The sequence below is a fragment of the Cydia fagiglandana genome, chromosome 17, assembly GCF_963556715.1.
Source record: "Cydia fagiglandana chromosome 17, ilCydFagi1.1, whole genome shotgun sequence".
NCBI lineage: Eukaryota > Metazoa > Arthropoda > Insecta > Lepidoptera > Tortricidae > Cydia > Cydia fagiglandana.
In genome coordinates, this window is record NC_085948.1 from 3,925,846 (window position 1) to 3,952,668 (window position 26,823).

Sequence of the window (26,823 nt, forward strand, 5' to 3'; positions counted from 1 at the left end):
CCAAAGCACTTTGTCTTCATATTATAACCGGTTACAAACTGGACCTTCTGCTGGAATCCTTAAAGTTGCATTTAGAATGAAGTTTGCTGACGATATACGTCGCTTTGTAAGGTCTGGCCACATATTCCTTTATCTTGGCCTCGCATGGCCGGTCGCAGTCCGCAAACAGTACCAGCTAATCGTGTTTGGTTTGGAAATAAGTCATTTGTATGCTGCTACCGTAGAGACGTGCACTTCCATACATTTACATGTATTGTTAAACATTTTTCTGTACTAGAAAGATGGAAAATGCTGTAACGGTTTAAGTTTGATCTAGTCAAGTTTTCTTCTTCTTCACTGGCAAATCCAAGGTTCAAAACTTTTTCATCAATATAATACTTAATGCCTTTTGTAAAATTTCACCGTTTATTAGAATAAACAGTGACACCATAAATTGAAGTCAAATTTGACTTGATGTTTATGTTGTAATCCCATGACTATTTTAACATACCAATGTAATACAAATAAATACGTGTACCTACTAAATTATTGAACATTTGAATTAACTAAGTAACTGATTGCTAATTCCATATTTCACATGTCAGTCAACGTTTCACACGAATGATTGTTCAATTTAATCTAAACATTGCTTAATAACTTATTCACATTCCAATAAATTCAGTGTAAATTGTAAGTTCGTTGCGACGCGTTTCGAATTCCAATTATATTTACACGTAGCGTTGAATAAAACATTACTTAAATTCATAGCTTCAAACTTTGTTTCAAAGTCAACAGAGAGTGCTTAAAAATTTGGATGCACGGTATGTGGTGTATAACAAATAGAGAAACGAAAGTCAAGTGCAATAAAAATCCTTGCCACTTTATTTAATGTTGGATTTTATTACGAGTACATTTCTAAAGAAGAGAAATAACGCTCTAAAGTAAGTAAAGTAACATAATATATATTAACTCACATTTATTATAGACGGGTCTAACGCTAATTTTATTCAATTACTCGTATCGTACCTTGATTTACCGACGTTTCGACACAGGTTTCACTGGTCGTGGTCGCGGCTGACTGATGTTGCAGCAAAATGTCACATAGGTAATATATTCAACACAACTTGCCATTCTTAATAGAAAATAAGTAATTTTTTAGTTTTTTTATAAGGGCCCATATCATAGGTACAGTCGAAAGTTTTAATTTATGACCCATTCCGTACCTCGTCACAGTAATAATCAATATGAAAGTCCTCATACTATTGTCATTGTGACAAGATACAAAATGGTTCAAAAATTAAAAAAAAATATATTTGACCGTACCATTGCCCAGGCTCGAAATGGAAAATATCATACCATCTGAGCAGATGGAGGAAAATATGAAGAGAAAATATATTTATAATAACGGTAAAAGCGAGCAGTTAACTAGGGTACGCGTTAAAAAAGTTCAGACGCAAGAGGCATGTTCCCGACATGATATCGAGTTCCTGTTTACATTGTCAGATGAGCACGTCAGTTTACACGGATGTCAGATCCGGATGCAAGCCTGCCTTTCTGAATAGTATTTTATGTCACGTTAACATACGCATATCGAACAAGTTTCTAACTCAGTAGTTGGTATGTTGTGAAACTTCATTATGCTGACAATATAGGTGCATTATGGGTTGCGGAATAATAATATTAATAATCTGCAATTTTTACTTGAAGTGAAAAAAAGTTGCCTTATCCCTAAGAAAAATCATCTTCTCAAGTTCAGGTTAAGTCAAAATATTAAATTCAGTGAAGGTGAAAAAGTAGATTTAGTTTATGATAGATCAATTTACATTTAAACCAATGTGTATTTAATTGATAAAACACCCTTTCACTTAGTACAGCAACTTGTCAAGACCTTCGTTCAAGCTTACTAGGTTAATCGATACACTGTGTGCAAACAGTGAACCTACATACATTTACGGCAATTGTGTGCATGTGTGCAGGTGCCGGTAAATATGCAGGCTCATTTATGATGGTTGCTTTTAATAAATTTAATAGCAAACCATTTAGGTAGGCTTATTTAGCAATACGCGGGTTCTGACTTGCTACTTAAATAAGAAAATCGTCAATCAAAACATACCTAATACTTAAAGCTCACGCTTTTTTATATTTCTGAAGTAGTCCCAGGGTCACTAAATGTAAAAGTATCCATTAGGTGTTTACCTATAATACTTAAAACTTTTGCTTTTTGAACACATATTAACTCACATTTTATAGACGGGTCTATTGACAATAATTAACACTATGTGCAGAGGATGGTTTGAAAATGTGATGTTTATCCCAAACTTTTTCATACACTTTTCGTCGGGTAGATGCACCAATCTCTGTTTTGGCATTTTGCTGGGACATCAGTTAGCCGCGAACACGAGCCTGTGTGGAAACGTCGGCAAATAAAGGTAATAAAATAAATTTGCGATAGACCCGTCTATAAATGCGAGTTAATAGGAGTTTACCTACTCAAGAAATTGGTACGAGTGCCGCCAGGACCCGAGGGCCCAAGGATTACGGGGTCAGCCGCGGGTGGCTCATGAAATGTGAACCACAAATGCTCAAGACGCTGGTTCGGATACAGCCTCGGGTACTGGATGCCTTAGTGACTGTTTACTTCATATTCTAGTTATTAACAATTACTAATTTATGTTACAGTGAGCAGTCATCATTTCTGGGTTCCCCACTATGCACTTCACACATAGCCAATAACTAATTTGCGATCGTGGTTGTTCGCTCGCTTAAACTCGTATTCGCTTAATATGGAAGTGTAATGACAATAAATACACCGTATTTAACCCATAAATAACCGTTCACGTTCAGTCCAAGTTCCAGTACAGTCCCACATGTAATAGCCCCGTTTCGCGGTTAAATGCCCATTACGCGGCACAAAGAACCAACTCTGACAATACAGGCCGAGTGTGGACTTGTTACTGCTAAGCTGCCGATTAATATGACAATGGACCATTAGCGCTCAAATGTAGCCTAGTATTAGGCTAGCTGGACTTAGCTACTAAATAACACGGTACTTAAGTATCCTACAAAATAATTACAATTTATCATTTAGCGTTTTTTTAAGCATAATTAGAAAAAATATTAGTTAATATCTAAATATATTGGGTAAAGGCTAAGGTAGGCAGTTAGGAACTTTATCCCAGATTTCGTGTTTATTTCTGGCTGTAACTAGCGAATGCTTTTAATATTTAGAGTTGACCTACTCTGGGTATGAAAATATAAAAGTATATCCTAGTTAAACAAATCCTTAATAGACACTTAAAATTATTTTAGATTTCTGACTTACGTTACGACCACAAGTGAATTTAATTTAACCCAACGCAGAAATATTTTCCAAAGCGAACAAACGCGTCAATTCCCCTCACGGACACGAGAAAAATATTTTTAATTATCGCACATCGCTTCCTACAATATCTCTCATAATATCTCTATAGTCGAAAGCGGCGCATGGAGCCGACACCAGCTCACAATGCTTCTCCGTGCCAAGAGGACATAAGAGAAAGGAGTTTTCTATTAAGTTACATCGTTTTGTTAGAGTAAAATCTAGGCTGACTCGTTACTGCGTTCTCTTTTTAGTGAATAGCGTTTTATTTTATAGAAAAAAGTCTTTTACTCGTACATTTGATGTCACGTTTGGACTGACTCGTTGGTTTTTTCATAGATATAAAATAATAAGACGTTGGACGTTATTGGGGTGTGTGTCTTCGTAAGTATAGATGAGTGGCCAAGCGATCACACGAGTGATATAAATGTATTTTTTAAAAACACAAAGACCCGAAGATTTTATTATAAACGACCCCTAAATCAGTCTAGGCAAACTCACCAAATCAGATAGGGATGTGACCAACTTGCTAAAATAGATACGTTTACGCGAACGTAATACGGCTATAGGTTCCAGTACACATATGTTGTACTTTTGTTAGATAGTTCTTAAGATATTTTAGTCATGTCTGTATATAGCCCAGTACAAATGACACGTAAGTACCTAAGTTATGAGTCTTCGAACACCATATTGCAACGACATAACACCAAGACGCTCACAAAAGCGTCTACACTTATAATAAAATACCGAGCAATATCAGCTATCCTATATCAAAAGTTCACGCTTAAAAGCAAAGTTCGCTTTTTTCCGAAGAGAACCGTCAAAGTGTCCGAGCTGAGAAACCTCGGCGCGCTGAACTTTCAGCCAATATACGTAAGCTCATTGTCCAGTGAAGAAAGCTTTTGAGCTGCTTTCGAATAAGTTTATCGCGGCCAAGGGAAGCTCGTCGGTTGAAAAGTATCTCGTGTCTTCGATCATATATACACTACCAGAGGATATAACTCCTATATTTTTACTAGATTTATTAAGATTCATTTATAATTTAACAATACAAGCAGTGAACATCTTAAATTTCTGTTTATTGACTAGTAAAACTGGCTTAACACAATGGTCGTTTGAAAGTAGGTAAGTATTTTCATGATTTTTCAAAAAAGTAGGTGGGTCATTGGGTATTGGGTAATTTGATTCACGTCCGTGGATATAACCAAATTAAGTACTTTAGTACTTTAAAAACTTAAGTACTTTAAATTTACCAATACCGATTTTATTCTACCGATATTTACTAGCCTGTGAGATAAAATCATAGCACACATAGCGGTTAACTATCGTCCATAGGAGTGCAAAATTATGTTTTCAATTATAAACATGTAAGTATGACACAATTATTTATTCTAATGTTATTATACACATATCCATTACAACAATTTATCATAACAACGTAAATTCTAATACCAACTGTCATCCTGCCACAACAACTTTCCAAATAAACCCGAAGACCTCGAAAGAACCTAACAGAAACACTGTGTCCTTCATTTTCCAACTTTTCTTATTAAGCGGACCCGTGCACGTCTTGACGTAGTTTTATTACGCGACGGGCACCTCAATTTCACGAGTGTGCCGAATTTACATACATTTACCCCTTTATTTAACTTCGGTCCGCCGAGATTTGTTCGCGCCGCGTTGGGGAGTCGGGCGTGTTCGGTAATTGCCTCGGGTTCCGTATTTAAAATTTAACGGATCCAGCATGATTTCCTACTGATACGCCGTCGTGAGATTCAAAAATTGCGAAATTTGCACTTGGAATATTCTAGGAAACTTCTCATATTTTTGAACAGGAATACTTTCCATTTCTAAGTTTAAAGTTTTTTTGTGAATGTGAAATTTTCCTGATTTTTCCGATGAATCTCGACTAAACGTTTTGTGTTGAAAGAGTTTGAATGATTTTATGAAATAGTAATACATACTTATATGTAGCTAAGTTATGTGTGAAAAAATAATTAATAAATTAAAACACGGGATAAAAAGTAAGAAATGTGGCTTTAATAGCACACGATTTTTTTTCCTAGGAACATGCATTAGTATAGTAATCTGTAGGGGTTATTAGACAGCTCCCACTAAGCTAGGTACCAATTTGTAAGTATATCGTGTGTTGTAGCACGGTTTTGTAGTTACGGAAAAACAGAACAGATTTCGAACTTTTTAATTCGAGTATCGACGGAATCCTAAAAGCCTACAGCACTCAGCCAGGATCTTTTTAATATTTACCTTAACGCGCTACATGCCGCACTCGTACGGGTGGCGACAGATATAGTACACAACACACACAACAATTTTAGCCTTAATTACAATGCTATAAGGTCCAAAATGTTAACTCATTATTTTTGTCGCCGACCGTATTGTTATATACAACTTCGGCATTCAACCCACTTCTTGTGTCGAGGATTTAAGATTAAAAAGAGAACAAAGCCAAGGAAATGGTGTAAACTTTCTCTTTATCTGATGCACCATTTTTAGTATCTCGCTCCATTCTTATCTCAGTGAAAGCTTTTTACTGAAGTTACATTTATATAAATCTGTCAAGCAGGTGAAATATTTTTTGCTTTGGTCTGGCTGGCCAAACTCTAGTGGTAATACAAACTAGCTTAGCATAAAAAAATCGGATCTTTCTACATACGCTTCAGTGAATCGCTATCATCATCATCATCGTCAAAGTCATCTAATTATTTAACACCATCTACAGACCTGAGGGCCTAGCAATTGTAATTACCCATATAGTCACGTATGATGTGAGGAGGTTTTCTGAAATAAGTACATATTTACATTCATTTTAATTGATTATTCACTTCAATTATTAGCTTGGCTGTGCTTATATGTGTTAACCTAACTGTTGATAGCATATATTTTTATCTGTTAACTATATTTTCACCCTAGTTTTACCTTTATTCGTAACCTTGTGTGAGTTTGTGTCGGGGCGGAGGCGGAGGGCCGGGTATAGAGCGGGCGTGTGGCGCGTTAGCGTAAATATTAGAGAGGTTGGCTAAGTACTCCAAGTAGGCTTCCGGGGTTCTGTCCACTAAGTACAGTCAGCATCATAAGTAGCAGATGAAACAACGCACCAACAGTATCTGCCACCCTGGAACATTTTTCTAAATAGAGATATAAATATGTCTCTACACCTCGCGTTCAAAAGTATCTAGTAGTAGTCCAATTCAAATTATGATAAATTGATAATAATAGTCTGAATGGGGTGTCTATTTTTTGCCATAAAGTTTTAAGTTATATTGTACTTTTTACAATGAGTTTTTCGGAACTTATGTACGAAATGTCATTTGACATTTACCACTAGCTTTTCGGTGAAGGAAAAACATCATGAGGAAACCTGCATACATCTGCGAAGAAATTCAAAGGTGTATGTGAAGTCCCCAATCCGCATTGGGCTAGCGTGGGGACTATAGCCCAAGCCCTCTCGCGCATGAGAGGAGGCCTGTGCTCAGCAGTGGGACGTATATAGGCTGAAATGATGATGAATGATGTATTTTTTACCCGCATTTTCGTTAGTCATAATTTGGTTTTTCTCAGAAACCCGTAACTTTTCAGGATTGCCATAAAACAAACCTAACCTATCTATAGGATTACCTTACGAATATTCTGAAAAGTTAACGGTTTCAGAATTATGACTAATGATAATCTGACAATCATTACATTATGACTTTCAATAATTATGGGCCCGATTCGGATTATGAAATAGACATCTATTAGACATCTTTTAGACATCACCAAGATACGATAACGATATCTTTAAGATCTAACCTGTCAAATTTGACATTTGCGCGATTCTGGAGATACCTTGAACGATTTCCACAGGATTTGACTTAGAGATCTCATCTAATACATATCTTACCTACTCTATCTAACGTAAAAGTGACATTTGGTTGCCCGAATTGCGCTGCAAAAGAGAACTAGTTGATATCTAAACTATAACTTATCTAGAATGGATCTAGTGCGTGTCGTCTCTTGTGAATATCTTGAAGTTCGAATACGGCAGTATATGTCAAACAAAGGGATCCGGTCTATTACTGTGGCTAAGTTTTAGATGTTACTGTCACCGCACACTAGCTAAAATTAAACGACAACTGAAATGAATCATTTATTCTTGATCGTCTCTTGAATCACGCTATATTTAGGCTATAACATCATTTACATTTTGCTTGAGTGAAATCAATGGATGTTCACCGTATATGTAACTAAGTACATACCATTTAACAACATATATCACCGTACACACTCCAGTAGCCTAAGTGAAGTGAAAACACGTATAGTGACATATTACAGCTATTACGCGTCAAGCCATCTACTTTATTTGCTTGTGTATCATAACATACCTAAACAATATTTGTCAAGTATGTTTATATTTAGGTGAGGGGCACACAGGTCTGTTTGACGTAATTATTAAACTAATCGTTTTGGTGTTTGTTTACAGTAAATACCACCTTGCTTACTATTTGCTCCACGTCAAGATTATTGGGTACGAAGGTACAAGATCATGTACTATGGGGAAGCATATGACTTTAGGTTGCTTGTACAAAGTGTTCACATTTAGGCGAATCGTACATTGATGTTTTGTGATTTATGAAACATCTGATATTATTTTCGCGTATTCGGGATAGGTCGAATAATGAAAAAAACTGTGATCTACCTACATATTCACCTCTTAGAAAAAATTAGAAAATAGCGACTGATATAAAAAATCAAATGATCTCGTGGGATCGTTCGTTAGATTACTTTAATTTCGCTAAAATGACATATTAATAGGTTACCAAAAATAATCTAGAACACAGATATTAAAAAAAGGTAAAAACAATATCGCTACAGAGCAAGGCAGCAAGCGATAATCAGTATTTTTCACGATGTTATCAAACATTAGAAAACACTCTGCATGTACGAAACAATCCAGAACACAAATAATTCAAAAAAGGTAAAAAAATACCCAAACTACCAGCAAGCAATGATCAATTGATCAGCATTTTTCACGATGTTATCTAAGATTAGAAAACACACTTGGTGTGCCCTCGCCCGGAAGGGTGGAGGTTGTATTCATGTAAATAGAGCTCTTGGTTCCCAATGTTTGAACAACTTACGGCGGAAAAATGGAATATCGAATACTAACAGATTATTAACTTGGTATCGACCAGGGATAGGTAAATAAAATAGACTAACGGACGTATGGAATAATTATCGCGTGATAACCCCGTCCGATAACTATAGGTAGGTATAGGTAGGAAACGTCACTTTTTAAAATAGGATAATAGGGAGAGGCTGCTGTATTAATCTATCATTACCGCTGGTAGTCTCAATACAAGTTGCTCATTTTATTGCGTTCCTATTTTTTATTCTAGATGGTATTAAACATTGATTTTTTTACATCGCACTTTTCCCCATTTCATCCGACTGATCTGTTACTTTAGTTTAGTAGAAAAGCTAGATGAATAGGTGATATATTGGCGAATAGGATATAAATAGCTTAGAAAGGTCGCAGTATCACTGTCAGAGTACTTGCTAACTCTAACATTTACTTGATGAATATCTTGATAGTAATTTGGAACACGAAAGACGATTTCTTGAGATAAACTTGATTTATTATAGGTGTGCACACTTATAGAATAGCGAACGTGAATATGTTTTGAATGAATAGGTACTTATTGACTAATTACGAAACTTTTATATAAAACTAAATGCTGATGGGGCAAATGAACAATATGATGCATGTGCAATTTACTTGTACAATCACATATTGTGGCAGAATCATTTCAACTCTATCAAGTGTATCAGATAGGTAACTTACTCGATAGCATTAGTGAGACTGAGACAACATCGCGCGATTAGAAGTGTACGAGTATATATACAAACGTGACGAGCTGACGAGCGAGACTGACAGTCTTACCGATGTACTCGTCTTGTGATCGACTAACAGGTTAGCTTGGATAATGATAGTATTCGGTCAGAGTGCCCATTACGGCTAGCCGATAATTCAGTTATATCGATTATAAGGATCGTTAACGGCTAGTAATGCGTATTGTTAGCTTAATGTTACCGACGTGTTTAATGGTTGAGCATTTGTTAGTGTCCGACCGAAGCTTTTCGGCTAAAGGTTCGGTTTCGGCCAAAAAACTGCGCAATCCTTCGGCTGTGCCGTATTTTTTTCAGGAAATGTTCAGTTGCGGAACAAATTCCGGTTACGGTCAGATACTGACATGTGTCAACTTTACGACGTCGTTGCACGGTTGCCATCAGATATAATAAGAGGCCCAGGTGTTCAAAAGAACTGAACATGGCCTCTTACAAATTAAAATTCATGTTAATATACCTAATTTCGTGCGCTTTAACCACCTTCGATAGTCATATTTACGTAGCATAGGCCACAGAATTTACTGTACATCAGAATGTAACGTTTTTAAGCTAAAATGTGGACTGAAAGTTCTCAAAATTAACTCCTAAACGGCAGACAATGACAATAGTCACATTTACCAAACGTCTTTTACTAAAATACGTAATTTGCAAAAGTCATACGACTTGTCATAAAACATATACAAGAATATATTTAGCTAGTAATATAACGCATGAATCACCTGCACATTGTTGGCCGGCGGCCAAACCCCCAGTTAATACCGGGACATGTCCCGCGCAGTCACTGCCGAACAATGGTCGCCCTACACGCTCTAATATGATTACGTTAACTACGACTTACAAAGGGATTATAACACAACTACATTAAATAGTATAATAATAGCCGCAGGCGTATAACGGATCCGATTATAGACGTGAAGAAAAAAAATGTATGCTGTTAATATCATCCCGTGATTTTTTTTGAGTATTTTTCACATAGCTTGGGTACAGTGACAGCTGTCATCTAGTGATCCAAAAGACTCGAGCCTTTTAGCTCTTTTTTAGGGCTCGCCTCATCTCTTGACGCCTGAAAGGCTAAAAACCTATTTTACTAATGAAATAGAAAAGGGCTTTTAGCCTTTTAGGCGTCAAGAGATGAGGCGAACCCTAAAAAAGAGCTAAAAGACTCGAGTCTTTTGGATCACTATTGTCATCATCATCATGATCAGTACTATTTTGGGTTCTAAATTGTATGGATGAGCATCAGCTGTAACCAAGCCAAATATGTGACAAGTATTACAGAGCAGAAATCAGTCATAACTATTCACCTTAGGGCCGGGCTTTTTGTCAAAGCTGTAATTCCGGTTTAGATTTTTGTCCTTTATGCTAGAACTGGTTCGATCTGCATATTTAAGATTTCAGGTTTTACTACTCAAAGCTACTTGAAGCGCTGGTGGCCTAGCGGTGAGAGCGTGCGACTTGCAATCCGGAGGTCGCGGGTTCAAACCTCGGCTCGTACCAATGAGTTATTCGGAACTTATGTACGAAATATCATTTGATATTTACCAGTCGCTTTTCGGTGAAGGAAAACATCGTGAGGAAACCAGACTAATCCCAATAAGGCCTAGTTTACCCTCTGGGTTGGAAGGTCAGATGGCAGTCGCTTTCGTAAAAACTAGTGCCTACGTCAAATCATGGGATTAGTTGTCAAGCGGACCCCAGGCTCTCATGAGCCGTGGCGAAATGCCGGGATAACGCGAGGAAGAAGAAGAGGTTTTACTACTCAAACTTAACAGCGATTTGGACCATACTTAAATTATAGCCAAGAAGCTAGGTTTCTAAGACTGTTTCCTTATATGTACTTATATTCAATAAATTCGGACATCCTCTCTTGTAAAAACACTGCATAAGTACCCACGACTAAGATGCACATGCGAATGCAACTTTCAATATCATTTTTTTTGTTGCGCCAGAATTCGAAGTTCGAAGCGCCCTCCTGCCATCCGCCAAAGTTCGAAGCGCCCTCCTGTATCAATTACGCCTAAGTTCCACGAAAACGACAAAAAACAAGAAATTCTGACCTCCAAAGCCCGTGGAGGTCGAGCTGCGCCCACAACATACACCTACAGTATAATACAGGATGCCCCGACCCAGTTGTCACTTATTCGTGAGTTAGCGGGTGTCAAACCTTCTCAATATTGTACGTGTGACCTATATAGGATGATTCGGTTTTTGAGGGGGATTTAGGCGCTTAATAGGCTAGGTGACTAGTTTTAAAAGGTATCAGTCGATTCGGTTTGTATTGAGGATCAAATTTCTACTATATGAGACCCATTATATCAATGCAATACAAAAGTCAGATTTGGCAGTCAAAGTCTGACAATCGTAAACTAAGCACGAAACGCCTAGCTCACAAAAACGGTACTCCGTTTTTCGTGGGTGTGTGTCCGGTTGCCAAACTTGAGCTAAAGCCGTCTTGAAGTATGGAAAACCAGAAAATTACTATTTTGACACATTTTACATATGTTTTGGCAAAATAAACATCGTTATCCGTAGATTATAAGCAAAAATACAATATATAATATACAGGCTAGGAGGCTACAAAATAACTGCATTCTCATTGCCAGGGAAGTTTTGGGATTATATTGAGCTACTTTTACTAAGGGACCAACCCCGAAATAGCGAAAAAAAATTTACTCTATCATTGAAAATGGACCAGCCAAAAGTATAATCCCAAAACCTCCCTGGCAACGGGAATGCACTTATTTTTTGGCCAACCTGTATATATTTTATTTTATTGATCAAATAAGTAACACAGCATTACAGTATAAAACCAAGGCACTGTGAAACTACAAAGTAAAAGAAAAGACAAAGAAAAACAATACACATAAAAAATTCAATTAACTAAACATTAGATTTGGGCGACGACCATATTAAAAAATGTACATGTAGGTTTCTTTAAAGACAATTAAGAGCTTTAACTAATAAGCCCCAACCACATTCGCGGGGATGTGATAGGAGTATGGGAGCAATCCCAAGGTATTCAAAAGGGTCATATATTAGTAAGCCCCAACTAGTTTCCCGGTTTACTATCCCACTTAGCTCGGGCCACCAGATAAGCTTTAACATTGAAAAGCTTTCAGAAGTGACGCGTGTCGCAGATTACCGTCCCTTGTTAGTCGTGGCCATATCTGTCTATCCTTAATAACTGCCCGTGGTACAAGATATAGGCTTTTGGAAAAAAATATTAATTGGTTTATAAAAAAAGAAAAAACAAGCGAAAAGAATAACTTAATCTGTTTCCGCCCGGGATCGAACCGGGGGCCTTGTGCGTGTGAAGCACACGTGATAACCGCTACACTACGGAAACTTACTTACGGCAGTACAAATTTGGCACCACTATCTATTACGTAGTGGCGAGTCGTGTATCGGCCACGTAGCTAGTATCTTATCAGTCTTATCACCTATCTAAGCAGTATAAAATTAAGTAAAAATATAATAAATTCGGTTAGCTAATCGCTTTTATTCTGATTAATACAATTGTAAATTCCACCAAATTTTAAGACTATTAATATATCACAATCAATGAAACTCGTAATAAGTTTTATGATGGCCACAATTCGCGTTAATATAGAAATAAAATCATTAAATAATGCTAGATATAGAATCATTAAGAGAATTAAGATAAACAAACACGCCAGGAAAAGCTCAAATATTCCAACATTACACTTCCTAGCACCAATGATCAATCTTCAGAACCGACATGGATTATTGACGCTCAAGCAAACCGCCTATCTCTTCTCACACACACTCCTGCCCAGTTTACATACATCGGCCGTGTACCTAACAGCCGGGTAATTTGTTACTCCAGCCTCGGCCTACTAATATTCATTGACCGCTGGTACACCTTAATTCAACGGCATAAGGTTGATGAAAGGTCAGACTGGTACAAGCGATATCTTACGGGATATATTTAGGATGCTGAATTATTAAACGGTCGGCTGTTGGGCATGATTTGAGGCAGGATTTCGCGGTGCAACATGGCGGTTTATCAATTTTGGATGCGATGACAGCGTGCACTATTAAATATCAACCACGAAACGAAACATGTTTCGGAGGGTTATTAGATGAAAGACTTTTCCTGATTGATAAGTAAATGATTTACAGTTTTATGTCTTAAGGAGGAATTTCAGATTTTTTTATTTGCTTGCTAGGAAAGTTATACGACTTTACACCCTAAATGATTGTATTGATTAAAGAAAACAGTTTGTATTTAGTGATCCCTCACTGGTTTAGGTTTACAATCAGGTATTCTTTATAAAGGAAGACGAACTTCTCATAGATAGTGGGCTCTCATTTACAATTGGAAAGTGCGTCTCGTCTCTTTAAGTTCAGTGTAGTCTTAATAGCCTCGTGTCGTATTTTGCTATCAAACTATTTTAATTAATCTTCGCCCGACTTATCAACGGAGTCCCAAGTTGGGCGCCACTTGTACAGAACCATCCAAAACTAGTTATTTCCGGATCGCTCTGGTTAACAAATGCGATCAATTAGCAAGCGACCCGAGTCATCGCTTAAGTGCTATTAACGGGTTATTAGAGCACATTAACTAGAACAAAAGAAAAACTCTGAGGCTACTTTTTTTCGGCCAAATTAAAGTGTTACTGAAAAAAATTAAGCATTCGATAAAAAAAAACTCGTTTTGCAAATTTACATTAAGACCTGTTTAGTTAGATAAAGTTGGGAAATGATTGGTTTTAGAAGTCAGATAATTGTCAATAATACTGCAGGTCTATTCAGAGAGTAATTTCATGTTATCTACTTGCAATAGATATGATATATTAGCTACCTAATGTGACATTTCTCGTTGAAGAATCTTATCCATTACAAAATAATAATAAGAAATTACGAGTACTATCTCAATATGTTTAATGTATTTAATCATATCTGTTAATGACGCGCCCAATATTCAAAGCTAATTCCTGTAATTTTTATTACATTGATATTGTGTACGAGTTTCAACTGTGATTACTCATAGAGTACATCTGAATTAATTACACTAAGACGCTTAACGAATTATAACAATAATAATGAACATAAATAGTTGCGTACAAACACTCCTACTGTACATAGATGTACCTTATTACAAAAGGCATAAAGTCCACTGATGTACAGTTAACACTGTGAACAGTGTGGGCGATCGTACCTATTTATTAATTTTGCTATAACACAGGTAAGACGAGCCCCACGTTGGGCGCCAATAACGACAATCTCAGAAAACCGTTTTTTTCTGAATCCATCCAGTTAACGGCTCGATTGCAATTAGCAAATGAGTCCCGGGTCGCCGCTTGATTGCAATTAACAGATTATAATTAGACAGGAGGGCCACGTCGCGCCTTTACGGCCCAATCTCGGGCGGACGTGGCACGAATATCTAGATTAAGGCCTATTGCTCACTGGTGAGTGAAACAAACTGAGATCACCTACAGATTAGAAATTACGTTATTTATTCGCCGATTGGTAAATATGGTTCAGTAAGTTTACCGAAAAATGATAGAAAGTTTGAGATTGAAATGAGTAACAATTTGAATCTCATGAATCCGCGTATATTTCACAGGTAAAATTCAGTTTTGAATATATTATACAGGATGCGGCCTTCATTAAAAATCCAAGCTCTTGGAGTGTTTTTAGGAGTCTCGTCATGACTGAAATTCCACGTTTTTCCTGTTTTAAGAAAATCTGCCAAAATTTCAACGAATAACTCATGTGGAACTTCCAGGTTTTTATAAGTAAATAATTTTTAAGTTTAATGTGTAAGCAAAGCCGACAATGTTTGCGTTTAGTTTACTTGTAAGTTGTAATCCTTATACCTATTACACAACAATGAAATTACCCATTCAGGACTATATCCCTAAATGTACCTATACCAGTACAATCCGACACTCCACCTTAAGTCGAAGGCAATTCGTTGGATAAACAATTACCGGTTTAGCGGCTACGACGGCTGAATTTGAATGGCCCTTCGCTTTTATTCCAGGCCGCGGGCAGAAAAACGTGTTGCTAAGTAAGATTGAGTTGTAAGACGGGCCTAGAATGCTAGATTACAGACCTAGGACGTAAATAATATATGCTTCAAATCGATTACGCGAGTCAAACGCGTGGGTTTATCGGAAACCACTTTATCGGAATAATGAAAAATAAATAAAATCTATGTGTACCTGAGAGATAACTTCACAACAGCATTCGTGGTGTATGGACTTACCTGAAATAAAAAAAATATCGTTAATAAGACCTTTGTATATGTAAAATTAGACTTATTTTACAATCTTTAGTGAGATAGTCTTTGTCTTTAAGCTTAAGTATAGATAGAGCATCCATCTTTCTCACATTTATCAGAAAGACTTAGATTGACAAAGGAATACGAAGAAGATTATTTACGACATGCACCGCTATAGTTATGTAGCAACGTATTATGATGTTCTTAAAGTTAACCAATGAATACCATATTAAATACCTAATGTCTCCAAACGGCAAATTCAAATGAAATAACATCAAAGCGGCGAGACATACCTATTATATTTGCATACTACCTCAACACCTGTTCAATAATCCGCGCGGAAACTTGCAATAAAGTTTATAGTTTGAACCAACTTAGTAGAAACATTTGAAGGATAATATTATCGGGCGGCAAGGGCCCTAGTCGCGCTCACATTTGCATATCCAACCACTCAATGCCGCTACGCCCGACAGGTACCTGAACACAGAGTTTTTATCGCTAGGAAGAAAAAATATCTCGTATTTTCTGGGTGAGAGAAATTGGTATTTCACTTGACTTTTTATGGACCAGTTAATAGTAATTGTTTTTAACCATTATTAAATGTCTAGTAAATTTACACTTTTAATGTCTTTATTAAGTCATGCCATATAACAAACAAAATGATCTTTTAAATGTAGGACTGTAACTGATAAATCTAGAATAATGATGATGACGATGATATCTTGTTATCCCTCATCAGGGACTAGGGGATAGGGCTCTCAGAAGGAATCAATAAATCCCAAAATCTAGAATAATAATTAAAAAATAAAAAGTAAAACAGAATTCAATTGTGCTTTGAACGAACTAAAATGTCAATAAATTATAGACAGTCGAAACGTATTATGCTCTTGCTTTTACATGGCACAAATACCGCATCATACTTTGGGGAAACATCTATTCACAAAGTTACTATTTATTATCAAGCTTTAAAACTTTAGCTACTAAACCGCCGTCATAATTCAAGTTTGCCTCGAAACTACATCTTACTAAACGGTGCAACACTTGGAAGTATTGGAGACAATATTATCGCAAGTAAGGCCCCACTCGCTCGAATTTGCATATCCTCTCGACGTCGCCCGAGTTTACCTCGGCGGCGGAATAAGAATTCTGATCTCGATTTTTCGACATCGGGGACGGATTGGTGTTACGTGAGGTATATGATATGGAGTTTGATGTGAATAATATTTTAAATATAGTATGCCTGCTCATTCCAGCGTCATGAGGTAACTTCATTCAAAGTAAATGTTTTCACTTTGAACGCATACGTAAACGTTCCTCAAGAATCACTTTATAGATAGGTGAAAACCGTAAGAAAATTCGTTCACTAGTTATCGAGTTTATCGCGAACCAACAAACACACATACAGACGCGGCCTGGGACTTTGTTTTATAAGGTGTACTGATAACCAATGAGTAAAAACATAAGTTTTTTGCAATGTAGATGTCCAACTGAACAATGTCAAACTTTTTTAATCTCCTAAAAATTCGTACAACGATTTACCTGAACACGAAAGTTATTTAAGAAAGCGTTCAAGGAACCCCTTTTGATCAGTGTAATTTATAGCAGTCTCGATTATTTTTACGCTACGTAAATTAGCTGTACACAATTTCCGGTGAATTCAGAACCTCAGTAACTCTTGTGTCACGGGTAGGAATTGTGTTTTATGACTCCTGAAAAATACAAAAGAAAAGGAAAATAAAACGGGCATGGAGCTATTTCTGTTTCATAAGTTTCATAACTCTTGATTTTACTTAGGTACGAGTAACAGTCAGGACACGACACTATCAGCTTCTATATGAGTATATGACCCTACATATTACACCGAAGGCTGTATGTCGCAAATCAAGTTACCGTAAATTAGGAGGGAGTTAGGAAGTCGACCGCAATCGACGGAAACAGCCGAAGATAGCATCAGGGCTTCGGCCGTCTTCGGCCCGGAGGTGCGAGCGTGGACACCGATACGTATCAGCTCAGTCAATAGCAGATACCATCGACTAGCAACAAGTATCAAATTATACCAATACATTCCAAATTCAACTTTAAAGCCTAACTTTTAAGGTTTAAATGACGCTTATATCAATACAGTGTCGTCAAGGTATTCAAATTTCAGCTCAAAGCCAAGACACGAAAGGTGGAAATCTCTCTGTAACGCTCTGGTCAATCAACCGGACATTTTGTTCGCGGAAATAGTAATTACTCTTCAACTTGTTATTTTCATTAAAATGGCTTTTTGATCAAGATTTTTTTTAACGCGGTCGTTAAGGTGAATCGGGGACGTTTTCGATATTCAAATGATACTAGGGCGTTGATTGCCATCGTTTTTCTTTGGGGCATTAACAATTACTGAGGCGCAGGGCTGTGCTAAGTCCCGTTTATTTTATTGAAGGAACAGATGAATGGGATTCGTTAAATATTTTCACGATGGTGCGACGTTAATTAATGAAGGTCGGTAAGGGTGCGTTCTGAATTGATCACTTGACTAAATTTTATCTTCAAAACGACAGATCTGATGTCGTTCTTGGTAATGTGCCCAGGGTGCCTAGCCAAAGTGACAATCGCTTGCGCTACGATAACGAAAAGATTTGCGTCCCTCTATCACTCTTCCATATAAGTGTGATGACAGTCACGTTTCGTTCGCTACGGAGCGTAATTGGCATGTTGGCTACTTAGTTGGTATGTATGTATGTATGTAAACACTTTATTGTACATAAGACAGGTTAAATTACAATGGAACAAAAAATATATATAATGTACAAAGGCGAACTTATCCCTATAAGGGATCTCTTCCAGTCAACCTTAGTTGGTTTCTTGCTTTTTTGGTATTCCACAAGCTAACATAAATATAATTATATACATAGAACATAACATTTGTATGAAGTATGATTATTATTGTTATTTGTAATTTTATCTAAATTTATCATGTATGGAAACTAGTTATCTAAAATTAATGTGTTTTGATTTTTTTTCTAAACCTACCGATAATTATGATAACATGGCTGTCTTAGGTTCTTTTAAATTGTACTTACATAAGTTTATCCTTTACAAACTGTGATTTTGCATAAAGTACCTTCTTGGGGACTAAGAAATCGATGTTTATGCAATAATTGGGAGTCCTTAAAGCCGGTGTCGAATTAGGTCGAGTGCCAGGGGACTGGCGACGTGAAGTTTAATTGTATCTCTCGCTGAATAACATCGTGAGCGATTACATTATACACTTAAAAACCATGAAAACGTTTTTTAACAACATATAGGTTAATTGTAATGTCGAATTACCTGTATAAAGTTGATTATTATTTAAGGTTTAACTCGCGTATTTACACGTATTTTGTAGTGTCACTCACGACAGATTAAATTCGAGTTTTTTTATTTGATTAAGGTCTTTTAAAAATAATATTTAATTTTGTTAGTGTAAAATATAAAGCCACTGTCCGTTTTATAATAAAAATCGAAGCATCATCGAAGGAAGAGAAAGATTTCAATCAGAGAATATTGGACTTTGCAAAGAAAGGAGTACTTGGTACATAAAACTAGGCAATGTTACAATATGAGAGTAAGGTTGATTTTGAAGTAAGATAATATATAATATAACAAAACCTGATTCTGAGCATACCGTACACGTACTTACTTTCAAATTAAATATAACCCCAGTGCACCCTTTTAGTAACTGCTGTAACCTACAAACGTATCTCATCCACCAATCCATAAACCATTACACCCGAACCCATAAAATAAAAAGCCTTAAAATAAAATTTAATATTTACCTAATTATTTACGCGGCACCCCTAACGATGAAATATTATAGGGGTGAAATTGAATAAACCGGCCGACAGCGAGTCGCTTCACTCGCTTCGGCGGGAAATTATACCTACTATTTGTCAAGATTCCTTCTCGCTTAAAGGGGAAAGCACTTTAAAATTTTAAATTAAACGATCTTAAATACTTGATTCATATCTTCTAAAAAATAGCGCCGAAAAATGTCTAGAAAAGGAGAATTTATTTCGAGGCAATACCTATTTATCGCGAAGCTTAAGCAAGTTTATGTAAAGGTCATAAAGAAAGGCACATTGACAATGTCGTAGTTGGTTGACCCCGTTGAGTCAGGGGACAAATAAATTACCGGGAATACATTTTGCCAAATATAGAGTAACAAATAATATTATGGGTCAATTATGACCCGAAATAATTGTTACTTTACTTATAAGTAGCAATAATTAAGTATTAGTTATTTCCATTATAACAAAAAAGAAAACTTGGATCAGGGGGCCTAGCCAAAACGCATTTCGAAAAAAGATATCGCTAACGAATCGATAAAAAATGTATGGGAATGACAGGTACCGTAGATGAGTTTGTCGAAAAATATTAACGAATACAAAAATGTTAGCCAAGTTGCAATGTTGTAACGAAACGCAAAACTTTCGTTACTGGAATTCGATATCTGTCATACATTGCCTAGCCGAGTGACACTTTTGACATGCGAAATCGAATCGTTATCGCCTCCTAGGTGTCGATAAGTAGCGAGAGCTATCCCCTTGCAGATAACTTATCGAAGCACAAGAAAATGCCGTATAATAGTGTTTGTAAATTAGAATTTGTAGTAAAAAGCATACTTTAACATTATTGTGGGCGGCGAACAACGCGGAAGTCTCGCTTAGACGCAGGCGCCGTCTGCAAAATCGCCTATTGAAACTGCTTAGGAAAGGACTGCCCTTAGCTGGTGGCTGGTGGCTTTATGCTACGGGGTCAGATCAAAGGATAGTGGGCCGTACGCAGCATTTCACCCAAAGGATCCAATGTGACCGAGGCGCTGAATATCTACCTATCTATATTGACAGTGTCATGGAAAAATGGATTATGCACCCACAAATGCAACACGAAACAACGTCCCTACAAAGGTAAGAGTGAGCCAATAACTTATCCCCACATACCTAATAAGTATATAAAATATTTAATTGATGCTAAAATAACTTCTTATGTGTTCCTGTTACGTCTTCAAATATAAACCGATGAACGGTGTAGATTAAATTTGGTACCCATATGCACACAGGCAAGCACTTGTTTCTCAATAGGAAAGTGAATTGAATGTGTAAAGGCAAAGGTATATAGGTAAAGGCTTTACAATTATAGATAAAGACTCGGGAACAAATGTTCTTCACACAAATAAATGCCCTTCCCGGGAAACAAAACCATAACCTTCATAGGCAAGGTCACTAACGACTAGCAATATTGTAGTGTCATCCCATTTTCTTAAATTGATTTGAAAGAGACGAGACTACAGTGTTGCTACTTTTTGATTTCTACAATTTCTTGTTGAACTGTACAGTAAGCTCAAGAAGACTTGTGTTGTGGGTACTTAGGGTACTTAGATAACTATATATAGATGGTCAAACCAATTTGTCACTCAGTAAGAACCAGGAAAACTATACTCATACTTTTGGGTGCTAGTACTAGTATATGACAAAGCTAGTATGATTCTCTCTGTCTTTGTTTGAAATGAGACAGTCCTTTGACAAACTATACTTAAATACATAGACAACACCCATGACTCAGGTACAAAATATCTGTGCTCATTACACAAACAAATTTCCTTACCGGGGATTCAAACTCAGGATTAATATCAGATTAACCGGCAGGGTCACTAGTCACTACCCACTAGGCCAGACCGGCTGTTGTTATGCATATAAATTATCAACCATATTAATGAAACTTTTTCATATTATGAAACATATTGTATATGACTTCTTTTGGCAGGCGCAGGTACAGTCAGCTGCAGAGAAATGGTACCACTCCTGCATACAAACTTCTATGTAGCGGTGGTACCTTTTCTGTGCAGCTGACTGTACCTACACACTATATAAAAATATATGTACTTACACAAAACATTTAGTTTTTTTTGTCATATGACTGGTAGAGAATAGATAAATATTATAACCAAATGTTACAGAGTTTTTTGAAAAACTAAGCATTCATTTTGTTTCAGGTGACTTGGATATTCATTGCAGCCTTGACATATTTATGGTGCTCCAAAGCCAGGGTCAAGGGAAGAAACTATGACACATGTACAACCACAAAAATATATTGAGTGTTGTTTTACTATTTTAAAACACTACATAATATATGTACAAACAAGAAAAGAATGCTTGGCTACTGATTTCATGCTGCCGGCAAAAAATACCTGCTGTATCTTTCATTAATAGATTTCCAATAAAATAAATTAACTTTTTAACCCAATCATTGTTTCATTTATTTATGGTGGTTACCACCTTAACCTTTGGTATGCTTAGGAGCAGATCTGCTCCCATGTACTTACCTATATTCAACTAAAAAATGCATTAATTTTGACGACCGGTCTGACCTAGTGGGTAGTGACCCTGCTTGCTAAGCCGATGGTCCTGGGTTCGAATCCCAGTAAGGGCATTTATTTGTGTGGTGAACACTAATATTTGTTCCTGAGTCATGGGTGTTTTCTATGTATATAAGTATGTATTTATCTATATAAGTATGTGTCGTTGCCTAGCACCCATAGTACAAGCTTTGCTTAGTTTGGGGCTAGGTTGATCTGTGTAAGATGTCCCCAATATTTATTTATTTATTTTATTTTATTTAATTATGATTGATATATAAATTACAAATTGTTGACAGGAGCATACAAAAGGTTAAATATGAATAGCCAGTAGCTTAGCGGGTGAGATTCCCTTCCCAAATTTCCATTCAAAGCAAAGATGGTAGGTAATTAAAAAATAATATTAAGTAATAATATGATTTATTAGTTTTGGTTTCACAGGCAGCTTTTATCTTATCTAATGCATAACATCTATGTATTCAATGTTCGCTTGACTTTTGTTAATTTCGAAAATGTTTGAAGTCTATGAAGTAAATGAGTTCACTGAGGTTACACTGATTCGGGCAAACCTGTTCACAATTTCACTTCACGGTTTGAATCATTACTTGTTTACATTGTCTCTTCTGGTCAAGTAAGCCAGCAGTGCACGTCCTTAGCACTGGTAACTGCCATGAAGGCGTCATTGCAGCGGCAGCTTTGACTGTTCGTGCCAACTTGGCGAGGACTTCTCAGCGTGGAAGAAGAGCCCGCGGAGCCCGCTCTTGCCCGCTCTGGCTGCGCCGCCGCCTTGATTGGGGCTGCGGTGACGACGGCTGTCTGAAATTGTTAAACTTAGGTCAAAATTATATGCAATTAACAACGCACTCTTCAAATATTACACTATATAGAGTTATTTTATCACGAAATTGTAATTAACTAAGTTAAACAAATGCCAAAATATTTCATTTGCTTACCGATAAAACAATTATTTTCTCCAAAATTAGATTCGCTGTTCACTTGACACTCTTGACAGCTGACAGATGACGTTTCTTGACGGTTTTGAACGAGAACCACAGACTAAAATTAATTTTTATCGACTTGGCCCGTCGAATATGCGATAACTAAAAAGATTGCCTCTTGGCTAGGTTATTATAAACATTATCGACCAGTCGCTCGCGAACGTAGAGATCGAATCGATACGGAGCGAATGTAATTTGGCTACGGGCCCAGGTCTTTTAATTTCCAATCCGTATTCAGCAATTAAAAATGCTTAAATAAGCATTATGGTAAATTAAATTGTATATAGCCTTGGCCGAACTCAGCCAATCCAACATGGCTCTTTTGGTTTTTACGGGTAAGTATGTTACTGTACAACCCTTTCTAAAGATTTAAACCCTGTGCCATGCAATTACAAATGTCGTGGCATTTATGAAAAAGGTAAATACACAAAATTAACCAAGGGCCTGGTTATCTTTATGGGCCGTGCTTTCAGCTCATAACTAACTTTATTCATATTTTACAAGCGCCTTAAACCACATAAAAACCAAGTACAGACTATAGCCCAGTGACAAGTTCATGTTAATGGCCCACTAAGATTAATTTAACTATAAACGGTAACTTTCACTTAGTCGTAACATGAATTCAATGTTGCGCGGAATTGGACTTTATAACCACGCAGAAAGGTCGTGTGTTCACAAAACGTTATGACAACATGTGAGTTTGCAGAAGGTGTTTTTAGATAAGCACGCTACATGCTTTTTAATAACATAATTTTTCATAACGCTACAGGAGGTAGTTTAATTTTTCTAAGACACGAACTTATTACATGTAAATAAATCTATAATTTTACTAGCACCCGCCCCGGCTTCGCACGGGTTAACAAATTATACACCTAAAAGGATCACTCTATTGATAGGTGAAAACCGCATGAAAATCTGTTCAGTAGTTTTTGAGTTTATCGCGAACTTACGAACAGACAGACGCGGCGAGAGACTGTTTTATTTATAAGGTGTAGTAATTATATTTATGAAACCTTTTTATTAGGTATGCTTTTTAAGGCATTCACTGCCAGGGGGCGTGGCCTAGGAACAAACTTGTATGACGGTGAACGCACATGTGCGTTGGGGGCAGTGAATGTGTTAAACTTTAATTTAAAAAAAAGGCTAGTATGTAGGTGTTACCGCTCGTATTTTTTCTGAAATTTGCAAATGCAGATTGCAATTAAGCAAATACTTGTAACGTTGTAAATTTATAAGTAGGTACACATTTTAGTCATAAAATATTAAGTTCCTGTAATGAATACTGTGAAAACAGATCTATTTATTTAATATCCATTTTTTCCAAGTTACACCAAATTTATTCCATTCACTCAGCAAAGTTCAAGCTTATCATTTAAAAATTTTAAACGTCAAACGGCTTTTAAACCGTCTAAGTCGCACGTCGCTGCACATTTATTTATAATCTGTTAGGTGAATGGGTGAATGAGTGAACGAATCTAGGCCGTAGGGGCGGCCGTGTCGCGATGCGAGGTGCCTTTGTGTCGCAGGTATCTATGCTTTTACTTTACCCTCAGACGTAGCTACGTGATTTTAACTTGCGTTTTAGCTAAAGTAACATTTAAATTGAACACAAAAACACGAAAATGTTAGGACGTAAATGATTCATTGACATAGAGACTTGGAGGAGATTGGGAAATATACTTATAGCTTGAAATATTTATTTTTTAAATCTTTTGTGGTAAGATGGTCAAAACAGAATATAATTTTAAATATTTTAATTGGACAGATGGTAGTTTCAGTTTGTCATGGATTATTTTATTAATGTTTAGATTTTTTGTAATTGATACAAATACTTTATACGAGAGCGTACGCCATAACACTTGTAGGTATGCGTTCATGTCGCAAAGCGCACGAAAACACAACACTTCTTATGATTATATTTGCTTACTCGATACTGAAACTGTGCAAGCAAGAAGCAAGAGCTTGAGGATTCAAAAGTGGCACCTAATTCAGTCCAAGACGGACAAAACTGCGACGTATGCGTGCGTTCAAATAATTAATCCTGCAGCACGTTCTAGCAAAAAACTAAAACTGCATACATAGTAAAATATTCCCGGGCACGAACATAAAAAACACTAATTTAAAACCACGTAAGTGTTTCAACGTGAAAAAATAAAAAGTTCTTTTTTATGCTAAAAGCAAGAATACGGCTACATTCAGTTTAAAATGGGACGATATTTCCGGACGAGCGTAGCGCTGGCCCTGTGTTACGATTGCTTGTCGTCGAACGGTCAGAGGTACCAGTGTAACGAGGCCTATAGAAGTATATCGAAGCCCACAGATTACCAGTTCGCCGGACGATATCAGCCTCTCAGTTAAACGCAAAAGGTGAAAGTTCCGAACAACTGACAGGCTGATATCGTCCGGCGAAGTGGTAGTCTGTGGGCCTCTTTACTTATCGCGCAACTTCAAAGCTATGGAAGCCAGTTGGTTGCCACACGCGCTCATCAACGGGCGCCTGAATTTGGCAAAACAATTGGAGAAGTGAAGATTTATCCAAATCTACATTAAAGTAATAACGTTTTGAAAGTATACATTGAAGAAAAAATACTTATATTTATTCCTTTTCTTTATTTTTTTAATAAAGTCTACATGTAGTTAACCCTTGCGTTATTTAGCGGGCACACCGTGCGTTTAATGAACTGTGCGATGAAGGTTACTCCACTGTGTTATTGTGTAGTGTAGCCATTTTAACGTCAGGTATTCGCTGTTTCAAGTATTATACCTACAATTTGGTTTGCTTTGACGTAAATAAATGTATTTTCTTTCTTTCTTTCAATTTGTCGTGTAACTCAAGCCCATAAGAGCGTTTTCATGCTGTCCGATCCGATATTTCGAACACGACCACAAAGAAGCAAAAAATAAAAAAGTACGTTTTTATATTTATTTATTCATTAGTTATTGTTTGTAGTTTGTTGTTCAAAAGAAAGCGTAAATGCAAATATAATGACTATAAAGATAGAGCACTATCTAGCAGCTATTTATTTCCAAAGGTCATCCGACATCCGATATAGGATCGGACAATGTGAAAACGCTCTTATAATTTATGTTTAATCGGTGATCGCCCATAAACTGGTTATCCTGGGATTTGGAGTCTCTGTTAACAATTGTAATAAAGCCCCCGTACCTTCACTCGCGAGTGAGCGGGTGAATGGGACGAGTAATTACATTCGCTGCAGGTCGGTCCATTCATTCATCAGTTCATTATAAGGGATTTGGTCGCTAAGGGGAACTGAGGTCGAGGATGCCTCCGCTTTTTTTAGGGTTCCGTACCCAAAGGGTAAAACGGGACCCTATTACTAAGACTTCGCTGTCCGTCCGTCCGTCCGTCCGTCCGTCTGTCTGTCACCAGGCTGTATCTCACGAACCGTGATAGCTAGACAGTTGAAATTTTCACAGATGATGTATTTCTGTTGCCGCTATAACAACAAATACTAAAAACAGAATAAAATAAAGATTTAAGTGGGGCTCCCATGCAGCAAACGTGATTTTTGACCAAAGTTAAGCAACGTCGGGCGTGGTCAGTACTTGGATGGGTGACCGTTTTCTTTTTGCATTTTTTTCCGTTTTTTTTGCTTTATGGTACGCAACCCTTCGTGCGCGAGTCCGACTCGCACTTGCCCGGTTTTTTAGTTCCACTGACAGCACGACGAAACATTCGTCTATACATAAATTGAGAGACTTGAAGTCCCTTTTGACAGCTTTTGTTAGAAAGGGACTCCCACTTGTATAACAAGTTACAAGCTTTTGATAAACAGGACACTGGACAGGGGCATTCTTTTCTCGAAAACTTTATTATGCTTTCTGAATTTTAATCGGAGAAATTGTGTTGTTTTTTAGTTGTCTACCATTTAACCCGTGGAGTGCCCTACTAAGACACGTGTGATGCTAACTCAAATTGGGTTATAGT

At 36.9% G+C, this 26,823-nt stretch overlaps 1 protein-coding gene, 1 long non-coding RNA gene and 1 other non-coding gene across 3 annotated transcripts in view; all 3 read right to left on the reverse strand.

Annotated features, from left to right (window-relative positions):
- LOC134672994 (atypical protein kinase C) overlaps positions 1-26,823 on the reverse strand; it is a 212,202-nt gene that overhangs the window by 143,749 nt on the left and 41,630 nt on the right. The window lies entirely within an intron of this gene.
- Trnav-cac (transfer RNA valine (anticodon CAC)) lies at positions 12,518-12,590 on the reverse strand. Its single transcript has one exon. It is a non-coding gene; the product is annotated as a tRNA-Val (tRNA).
- Positions 22,280-22,887, reverse strand: LOC134673005 (uncharacterized). Its single transcript, XR_010099400.1, has 2 exons — positions 22,830-22,887; positions 22,280-22,692 (listed from the first exon to the last, which is right to left on the reverse strand). It is a non-coding gene; the product is annotated as an uncharacterized LOC134673005 (long non-coding RNA).